At 40.0% G+C, this 11,243-nt stretch overlaps 1 long non-coding RNA gene across 1 annotated transcript; it reads left to right on the top strand.

Annotated features, from left to right (window-relative positions):
• The first annotated feature begins 1,281 nt into the window (after positions 1-1,281).
• LOC133155913 (uncharacterized) lies at positions 1,282-2,828 on the top strand. Its single transcript, XR_009714746.1, has 2 exons — positions 1,282-1,974; positions 2,228-2,828. It is a non-coding gene; the product is annotated as an uncharacterized LOC133155913 (long non-coding RNA).
• Positions 2,829-11,243: the final 8,415 nt, after the last annotated feature.

Genomic DNA, 11,243 nt, shown 5'->3' on the forward strand with positions numbered 1-11,243 from the left:
AACAATTATCTTACAAAACAGAAGAATTTGCAGGACAAAGATTATTTGAATTGATTTGCAATTCTGTCTCTAAAAGCGTCTTGCTTTGATATTCGATCCATCCCATGGTTCCATTACATATCTGAAAGCCAGTGAGTGTATTAAGAGCGGGTGTATATCAAAATAGTGTCCACTCTGGGAGCTAAGTGCCAAAATAAGAGCTGTGGGTCTCCATTGTATGGTACTGTCTTGCAATTTGATTCAGCCAAAATACCTTATCTACTTGACATGCGTTGGCCTTTGTTCACTGCAAAGATGTTGCCATGTGTGTGTCGAGCTAAGAGAAACGTGTCTGGCAGTTATTTCGTCTGGGCAGTTTATTCGAGGGATATTCCACTCAGCAGTGACTTGCCATAAGGAAGACTTTTGTATCATGTCGCGTCAAATATGCTTTTCATAGTGGTTAGCACGTCTGCCTCATAGAAAGTCCTGGATTTGAATATGTGTGCTTGTCATGGGTTTTCGTGAGATATTGCAGTTTCATTGCCATTGCTGGTTTTCTATTGACAGTATTAGTCATTTAGTTCTGTTAAAATAAATGCGTAGACCTTATACTTCATTAATATTTGTATTAAACTAATCCACACTACATAGCAGTTCCACTATAATACACATGGTTTTGTCTTGCCAGTACTCTGCAATCAAATGAATGTTTTTGTTATCATCTTAAGTTCTGCTCCTGCTACAAAATAACTGTAATTTTAGAATTAATAACCGGCAGCAATACATCTCGTGACTTTGACTTTCCAACTGAAGGTTGATTTAGTTACTGTATCATTAAACCGAAGGAATTGGTGACAAACATTTTACATTCTATCTTATCTCAACCTGTTTCCTTTCCTTGTTGTGGAACGAGCGCTTTATCTTTGCCAATCTGGGAGAAATTGAGTATCCAGTTTACAAAACGGTAATTTATAAAGCTGGGGGGGCAGTGAGATTGTGGAGGTGTGCGTTAAAGCTACTATTTTCCAGCTTGACATTCCGTCACTTTCATCCTTATCGTCCGAATAGCATTTAGCAGACACTGGTGCTTAAAAGCAAAACAATAACTGATTCTCTCGAAACAAAAGAAGGCAATTTAGGACGAAACATGTTACTTCATTGTGCTAGAATGACAGATGATAGTGTGTATGCAAATCGAGGCCATGCATGCCTCTTAGACACATGCCGCTGAGTTCCCCGCCTTCTTTTTCTTCACGGTTTGCGCATGTGAAAGGGATCTCTTCATTGCTGACAGCAGCCTTTGACCGAAGCTATTCATCATGTCTCTTTTTTTTTCCCATTGAAAGCATGTGCAGGTGTTTACTGTAAGGAGTAGAAAGAACAGAAATGATGGACAAACATCAGGCGCCTTGATGCCTGGTGAACAGATGGAGATGAGTCTGAAGTAAGATGCATAAGCCTTTTTTATTCAGTTGCTTCATAGTGGGTGGATTGCACTTTTGTAATTTACCCATCATTCTCATATGGCAGCATCGTGAACGATTTGTAATGCTCATTAACCCATGTCAGTCTCAAGACTGGACTCATTAGACTTTTGTATAAGAAGTAATCAACTGTAATCAAGTGAAAAAATGGTTGATGAAAGCATTTTTTCAACATTCTTGTGAGTTCACAATATATTGACTAAATTAGAAGGAACTACACTTTTTTTGTCCTTTTTGCAGTAATGGAACATTTTTGTCAATACATTGGGATGGTAGCCGGTTTTCAATATCCAGTCAGGCTTTTTTTTTCTGGGTTTCCTTCCGCATTCCAAAAAAACATGCACCTGAGGCAACCAATCTAAGGTGTGCCCCGCCTCATGCCCAAAGTCAGTAAACAGCTCAAGCTCATCTCCAACGGAAAATTGAAGGCTGAGGTGTCAATCCCCCGGTTGTTAGAAGACACCATCTGGTCTCTGCTCTTAAGAAGAGGGATTCTACCAATCAAAAGGTACTGTCCCTTTTATTCATTGATGGTGCACCGCTTTCCGCCTTGAGCCACCAGATGGTGGATCACAATTTCCTCTTAAACATCCAGAGGTCGATCACCATCACCCGAACCCGTCCCATGCTTTAGCAAACATCAAAGCTACATTCCACTTGTCCTGCTGGTACTCAGCATCTGCCTCTCAAATTCCATATGCCAGAAAGGCCCAGTAGGACACTCTTCAGCTTGATGGCATTCCACTGGCTTGCTCCAACAGGTTCAACAGCTACCAACCACCACAACAGGCACCAACCATCTTGCAGCAACAGCTCCACTCAGCATCCTCAAAAATGGAGGAAAGGAACATGACCAAGGTGAAACGCAGGCCCTCATGATGTATTTTGGTTTACCACGTTGGACCGACAGCTCCTCCTACCACGGGAGCAACACACCACCTGGTGGGAGTCAGTTAACAGCTCCGCCCCTCTCGTCACCAAGACATAAAGCTACGAGTTCAAAGGTTGATTGTTGAACTGCAGCCTTGGGTGCCAAGAACCTTTGTTTTAACAGTGTTGAATCCATGATGGCAACAGAAGTCAAATAGCAACTACAACCTCTTTGCCCAGGAACCTGACATATACATGACCTTACCCATTATTACACCTCATTTCCTCCCCCTCATTTGTTTGAAGTCAGCACACACCTTCCAAAAAGTCATACCCACAATCCCCCAGGCAGTACTTTGAATCCCTCTTCCCATGTGTAGACCACAAACATCTTCATCTATAATTATATTTATGACTTGCATTTATGTCAGCTTCCAAGTGGACTGCACACGCACACAATGATGTGGCTGCAATAAAGTGTGTCATAATGTGTGTAGACCCTCCTCCTTTGTTATAAATCTCAGCACACGTCACATTAGCCTAATGAAAAGTAATAAGAGCTCTCCCATTCATTTGCTCCCTGAGGTTGCATTCAAGTGCTGCAAAATAAAACAGCATTAACCTGAGTTATATGGACTACCAATGTGAAGTGCCATAACAGGACATGCGTATACACCAACAATCTTAATCTCCAACTGGGAGTCATCAATAAACTAGAAGTCAAATAAGCCAATCAGAAATAAAGTAAGCATAGTGTATAGCATCCTGTGTTTATATTTGATGTTTAACAGATTTGGCATATAAAACTTACGTAAGTAATATCATAAGTGAGATTATGCATATAATGCAATACATGTGGCTCCAAGAAAGGAAAGGACAAGCAAAATGAGACCAAGCTGTGGAAAATGTTCAGAGCAGGGATGCTAAAGGAAGAATCTAATCATGGTTTGTAAGAACAATAGAAGAAAAAAAATGCAGTAAGTGCACCAAAGATCACATGTTTGTGTTTGGGGACTAATTATTAAACAAGTACAAGAAATAAAATGATTTTATTCAAGGCAAATTATTAAACCTTAGATGTAATTCAATTTGTGCCATTATTGGAAACATGGATTAATTTACAGTCACTGTTCCTTGAATGTGATCACATTTGAAATACTTTGGGAAAGATAAGTAACATGTTCCTTGTTCTACTAACAAATTAAATAGTCAAAATTGAATAGTAAAACAAATAGCAAAATGTATGGCGGTTATTTCTTCTTTCATTTTTATTTGTTATTTGTTTTGTGTAGTTCATAGTGTATTATGATAATTAGAATTATTACTTAATACTAAGTAAGTTAACCATTTTTTTTTAGTGTGTTGGTGAGAGGCTCACCGGTCAAGCAGTTTCAACATTGCATCCTTGTAACTTTTGAGAATGCACAGTTGACAAAAAAAGACTACTGTAAATGTACTGTACTGGGTATGCAAATGTTAGCTTGAAGCTTCCCAGTTGCTATGCCTCACATCTGGACGGTATTATACTCCACACAGTCTCCACTTCGATACAGGCCTTTTTGATATCCTCTGTCTCCTCTGAAAGAAAATCATATCATAGCCAACAGTCATATGTTAAAAAGCTAATACAAGAGAGACTTTTTTTTCCCTCCTACGTTGGTGTTTATAAGCCTGCCTCGATTCGGCTCAATGCAGCGTTGCTTCTCTCCACGTTGTTTTGAAGTGGAAAACAAACCACCTGAAAAGAAGGCAAGCCAAGAAAGGGGTTTGGAGTGGAAAAGCAGACTTAGATTATGTCACAAAATTGTAAATAAATTGACGATGGGATGTTTTACCACACTAGTGTGAGTCACAAAGAGCGAAGGAGTGAGCAATCATTTGGATCTGAACTTGAAACCAGCAGGTGAAGACCTCAGTAGACGAACCCTACTCCCTGTCCCTGTCCTAAATGTCTCCCTCCTCCCATCACTCTGTCTTTCGTGCACTCTTTCTGTCTTGTTCTGACAGATTTATGAAGAGACACAGCTCCAAATGAGTCCCCAGTTACCTCTCCTCTTCTTGTTTTCCGTCTCTTTCATCGACTGACAGAAACTTCCCTCTTGCCTTCACTCTCATGTGCTTTTCGTGTCCCACTGCAGACAGGTTTGAGTTGCAACACAGTCATATTTATAGCCAAGTGTTTGGACATGCCTTCTCATTCAAAGGAAAGTTTACCTATCTAGTTATTTACCGACACACACACACACCATTTTTTTTAGGAAGTCGGTGCACAGCAGTTAAGGATGTTTGTTTTATTTATTCATTGGCTAAGTTTGTCTTGTATGACATTCCAAATCCACAACAAAAAACTGCTGACTGTTCATATTACAATTTAAAAACGCAGTTGAACACTATTTACGGAGGTATTAGGCTGGCAAAAACCTGCATATGATTTTGGGGGGGACAAAAAGTTGCCTGCTGGCTGTGAAGTGTGTTGAAGTGAGTTGAAGTTGAGTTCACTGCCACCATACTGCACTTATATTTAAAATGATTGCTTGCAAATGTGTGTGTGGGGGGGCATCGACCTGAGCTCTTTGATAATGGTAACTGTCCATCGTCATTATCATTCTGATGAATATTTATTGTGATATAGTCTTTCTAAGTTCTGTCCTGCTTGGAGCTGTCCCATTCGATTTTGGTTTGTTTTGGAGTCCTTGGGCTAGTTCTGGAGAACCAGTTCAGAATCCAGAACCGCTGCACTCTTAAAGAAAGAGCAGAGAATATTTTACTGATCCATAATTCATGTGACTGAGACTGAGCAAGCCGTTGTGAGGCAGCGAAAGAAGCTGTTAAACTGTACTGGAGGCAAGCTATAAGAAAACAGAGTGAGACGTCTTGGTATCGTAACCCATCAAAGGCAGATTTGGTGGTTCAGTGGTTTCTCTATGACAGCATTGTTTAGATGTCTAATTGTTCTCATATCAGATTTAATTTCCTCACAAAAGATGTGTTTTTCCCCAATCTAATTAGATCAATCTATTTTTTTAATCCAATTAGATTTGAGCATCTCAGTGAATATTTCTACAGCAACAGATGAACCTGTCAATACCATTTGACATCACAGGCAACTATTCTTTATCCTCTGCAAAGAACAACAGATATTATTAATCTAGTGCAATCTGTGTAAAATACCAGTATTCAGGGCACTTCATTTTGGAATCTTATATTAGTGCTTTTGGCTTCAGTCCCACTTTGTATTGTTTTTGAATTGTTTCAAATAAACAACTGTTGGATTAGGTCTCTTCATAATCACTTTGGAAATGTTTCCCCAAAGTCACATAAAAATTAAGCATGCATGAATTCACATTATGCTTGAGTGACACATCAGAAAAGTAAGACGATTTACTCATTAGGGTCGATATTTGCGTGCCCCTTTTCCATCAATACCCAGCTGCTCAGAAACAATAATACAAAACACACTATGCTGGCGAATGTGCCAATGTGTGTGCAAACCGGTCGCCTCATGACTTGAGCAATAACGTGCGCAATACGTACCACAAGTAAACATACGTATTCCAATACATTGGATTACAAACAATATATTTTTTAATTATTATTTTACAAGTGTCTCATGAATACTATCATCAGTAAGCACACAGGAGACAACATGTATTTGTTTTCATACTGAACATCTGTTGGAAACCCTTGGCCGTATGGTTCATATATCACAGCAAGTATGCAAGGAAAATTTGTTTCTCATCCATGTGCCCTTCATGTTTTACCAAGCCATGTTTTTGTTGGACTTTTCTTTAATATATATTCAAGGAGAAAGAAGGAACAGGAAACAACATGCGACAACAATATGTCACGTCCAATAACTCTGTTCCGATAAATGGTTGGCTGCAGCTTTTACTTCCCATGCATTGCTCATCACTTATATATGCTGTGCAATAACATTAGTGTTGAGAAATATCTTTGGGAACCCCTGTGTTTATTGTTTGGAAAATATTTGTTATTTTGGCTAATATTGTACATTAGTAAGACAAAATAAGTTCAGGTCAAAAAAAAAAAAAGATCGAGTTGAGGCATGGATTTGATCACTGAGATAAAATTGTAAGAGTTCATTTATAAGCCAATCAAGTTTCCTTTTGGATCTCAGTTATACAAAGAGCTGGTTATTCCACACAAATGAAGAGTGAAGTGAAAGAATTATAAGCGTTTGAAGATCATAAACTATGATCAATCTGAGACAAAAGCAAGGCCATCTTTATGGAGCTAAACTTAACAACCATAAGAAAACAGTGAAAATTTCATATTGATGTTAAATTGAGTTCAGTTATGTCTTGGAAAAATAAACCAGATATGGAAAAGATCTTATTTTGAATTTCACATTGCTCTGGGTCACCTCTCAGTCTCTCTGATACTGAGTAACTTGTACCAAAGTATCTCAACGCAAACCCACAGAGACATGTGAGAATGGAAAGTTTGAGTCGTTACTCTTGGCTCGGCCGAGAATAAAAAACACAAGCAAGCACTTGTGTTTTCATTACTATTCTTTGGTCAGGTAGGTTGTTGATTGTTAAGTGACTTTAAATTTAGTGCAAGAAAGAACCCGTTACATTTTGGTGAAGATCACAATAGGAGAAAGATGATAAGCAGTGATATGTATTCATATTAGGACCAAGTGGAGCACTGACCAGCCCAATCCACGACCTTCCGCAATACTTCCATCTACTCAGTAGATTCTACTGGACTGGAGTGGAACAGTATTACACGACGACACAATTAAGTCAGTCAAATGCGTGAGCCAGGCATGGTAAAGGTCCGCCATTGTAGTTATTTGATGCATGTATGTGTCAAGATCTGTCCTTGTTTTAATGTCATAGTTTCGGTTGGCGTGTCTGTGTGCTCGCCCCTCCCCTCCTGTGCCCTGATCAGTGTGATCACTCTTGCCTCTCGTTAGCTGTCTTGTATTTAAGTCCTGTCTGCCCCTCACTCCCCTTTTGGATTGTTTGCGTCTCATGTCTCCTTGTTTCTTGTTTTTCAAGTTGATTGTCTGTTCTCGTCTTTCTGTTCAGTTATTCTCGTCCCTAGGCGAGCCTCTATAGTCTAGTTCCTTCAATAAACCCTGGTCCAAGCTGCATTTGGTCACCCAGCTCCATTCACTTCATGACAGTATGGAGTCGACCGCGTATTGCGTAATCTCTGTGGAAGGTCAATGCTGGAGGTTGTGTGTGCCAACAAGGCAATCGATATTTATTACAGGCTGACTAATCAATACCTACGAGTGAGAGTAGAATTAGTCTTATCCCTTTGATTCTTAGCAACAGTTGAGCCACATGTTATGGGAGGTCTCTGTGTCACCCATCAATTTGATTGATGACAACTGGCACAGTTGTGTAGCATATATAGTTTTACTCCTTTTATTTTGAAATAAATGTATTGTTTCAAATGTTAATAAGAGAGTACAATCCCATGCAAGTTTATGAACTCGGCGTAACAAGACACGACACCCTTGGAATTATTTGTGATGACTATTACACCGAGTTCCTTGAACTTAGTACAAGCTCAGTATAACCAACATCAATCCTAGCCGACCGAGGATCACAGTTCGGCTGCAGACAGTTTGTCTCCGCCGCCAGAACTCTGCCTCCCTTTAAACTCTGTGATGTAGCCACTGACCCAATTCTTGCAACAAACTGGCAAGCAGTCATATGCGCTGCTGTATCTGCATATTTAGCAGGAAGGAGACTAAAGGAGACGAGAAGAAAAAGAAACCCAATGCCCTGTCTCGTCTCGCCAGATAGACTAGATTTATTGGCATAAAGAATGAGTTTTTGACAGCCGTAAACTATGCCTGAACATGAACCTCTGTGTGAGTCCTCTCCTTCTTATAGATCGGGGGATCCTAAGCAGAGTGCTAACATTTCAAGATGTTTGTCATTCAAATATTGTAGCTATCTATTTTGAAAAGTCAGGAGACACTAATCTAACATGGAAATAATATGCTAATTTTTATATGCATAGAAATAAATAATATATGTGTCTGTAAAACAAACATCTTCCCACTCAAAAATGTCATGTCTGGAGCATCTTAAAAATGTATTCTTTGCAAACTGCATTATTTCTTAAGATTTCAAATTGTAGTTATTTACTTTTTCACTCCTGAGCAGAACATTTTGTTTCAGTGGAGTGATCTGACTAAAATGTTTTTATAAAGGGTAAACTCATTTTCCATATGTTCTGAATGATCAGCTTCCTTGAATATAATAAATAGGTTATTTTCTTCTAAAAAAACATGACACAATGAACTGTGGACATTATATTTGTTGATAATTTTATTTGGAGGCTGTAATAGAATGATCTGCTTGACTGAAGATAAAGCCATTTTTAACCATGGTGGCCAGCATCATAAGATGAGGCAAAATATGCCTTGTGACAAAATAGATATCATAGTCATATTCCAAATTACTTCAAATGACCCATTTTAATCATCACTTTTAATTATACTTTTCTATAAAAGAAAATACACTGCATCTTCTTTTCCTTTCGGCTTTACCCCTCAGGGGTCGCCACAGCAAATCCATCTGTTTCCATCGCACCCTATCCTGTGAATCCTCTTCTCTTACCCCAACTAACTTCCTCTTTGGTCTTCCTCTTGACCTCCTGCCTGGTGGTTCCATCCTCAGCATCCTTTTACCAATATATTCACTACAAGTGTAATAGATTTGCTTCCATAATCAAAGTTCAATGTGAATGTGTACTTTACATGCACATAAATAAATGTGTACGTGCTTCCATACGTCGCTGTGCACAGCAGGGTGTCGCGTTTTGGTCTCGCAGCAACAACTGCTGCAGGACAATTGTGTGTCTGCCTCACAGTGGGTCACAGCCCATCATCACACCCTACACACAACCCAGTTGTGCGCAATGTAATGTTGTGCGGTGAACCAGCACTTCCTTCTTTCTGGTAGGACACTTAACGTGTGCGTGCGTGTTTGCAGCAAGTGCTAAGGGGACACCAAACAAGAAAAAATGCCCGGAAAAACTCCGAGACTTCAAAGTGAGCACGATTTACACAATTTCTGGGCCACATGCAAGTGTTTTTCTTTCGGGTTTAGGGGTCAAGCGGGGTCGGATGGGAATTATTGTCTGCTCTCGAAACACCTCGACACTTGTCACATAAATACAACACCTCGAAATTTGAAGTGACCTTATTTATTAAATTGAAACAATGTTGGCTGCACCAAAAGTGATTAATACCAACACTATCGATGAGAGAGCATCAAGATTACGGAGAAAGACACACTTAGACATACACCATTTGTAAACACACACGCTCACAGGAGTAGATAGATATGATCTCAAAATAGGTCAGGGAACCCTACTCTCCTCTAATTCACCCAACATACAGACACACATGCACAAACCTGCTTTGTTGGCTTTTCTATATACACACTCACGTAGATGTAAACACACGTGAAACTGGATATACCGCTGATGCAGTTCGCACAAAGCAATGCAAACACACACACACAGATATTTCTAGAGGCCCTCGAATGCAGTATTTTCCCTGTTTTGTCTGCAGTGACGCTTAGTAGAAGTTGTGCTGAAATAAACTTCAAAGGCTGTGAAGGAGCTGGGCGACTGGGTAATTAGGACTGTGGAGCAAGAGAGTGCAGATGAGGCAAAGTTAGAAGGATCCTCACAGCTATAATGCACCAATAGAAACAGAAGAGGGAAAGCTGGAAGGACTTTAAGATAGCACTCGAACACCCCACCACACACATACCTAACAACTTCAACAAGACTTGTAGTGTGATTGGTCACCATGGGACGAGTAATTTTTGGCCATGGAATTTACTCCCAGTTGTAAACGTAATGCCGAATGTATGAGCAAAACCACACACACGGATAAAGGAGTCAACACTAAGCAGACATTATATGAATCTGTCTCCGTCACTCTCGCATATACACTGAAACACAACTGTGTGTGTCTGTCCGAATGGTGAAGGTGCAAACATTTTGTTTGCACGCTTGACTGCAATCTCAAGAGCCCACCAGCTAATGCATCGCTATTTATAGGCCGCAAACTACTCTAAAACATGTGCAAATAGAGTCTGATAACTACTATATGCTACTGTCAACAGAATGAACTGCAGTGCCTATTCAAATGTGTACAAAACCTCTCTTGTCATAGTTTCTGCATGCACTAATGGGTTTGTTTAAAACTACTGCCAAGAATTCAATTCCCTATGAAATAAACCACAAGGAAGTATAGTGACGATTGAGTAGAAAAGTCAATCAGTACATGTCAGGTTTGCTTACTGGATGGGTGATGGGCACACAGAGGGGTGGCAGTGCCCTCTGTTGACCAGGCTCGGTTAAGCAGCTTCACAGACAGGCATACACACACAAAACAAAATGAACACGTGCTGCTGTGCACCATCTTCATTCACATTTGTGCAAAAGATCGGCAAAAGATATTGCACGCATTATGGAAGTATCTCGTATGATTTTGCAGGTTGTTCCTGTCAGTCTTTGGATCCCCGCTGAGTCGCAGCTGTCTGAGTGACATGTGTTGAATGAGGACTATTAAAATCACTACACGTACACTATGTAAGTGTAAAACTGTTGCATGAAAAGCATTTTATCAGCTTGGGATAAGTGGAGGGAGTTTGATGGATGCTGTCAGCTGCAAACCGTGTATAGTCAAGATGGTACATGAATTTATGGCGCAGGAAGGAAGTGTGTATTTTATACGGCTGAATTGGTAGGCTGCAGGTAGGCTACCCAATACACGAGTAGAAGCTCACAAACGATGTGTTTTAAATAAACTATACAGACAATCCTAATTAATTCATCCTCACGCATCCTCAGGCATGCTGGAGCCTTTCCCAACAGTCTTTGGGTAGAGGCGGCTCACAC

The sequence above is a fragment of the Syngnathus typhle genome, linkage group LG6 (assembly GCF_033458585.1).
Source record: "Syngnathus typhle isolate RoL2023-S1 ecotype Sweden linkage group LG6, RoL_Styp_1.0, whole genome shotgun sequence".
Classification (NCBI taxonomy): domain Eukaryota; kingdom Metazoa; phylum Chordata; class Actinopteri; order Syngnathiformes; family Syngnathidae; genus Syngnathus; species Syngnathus typhle.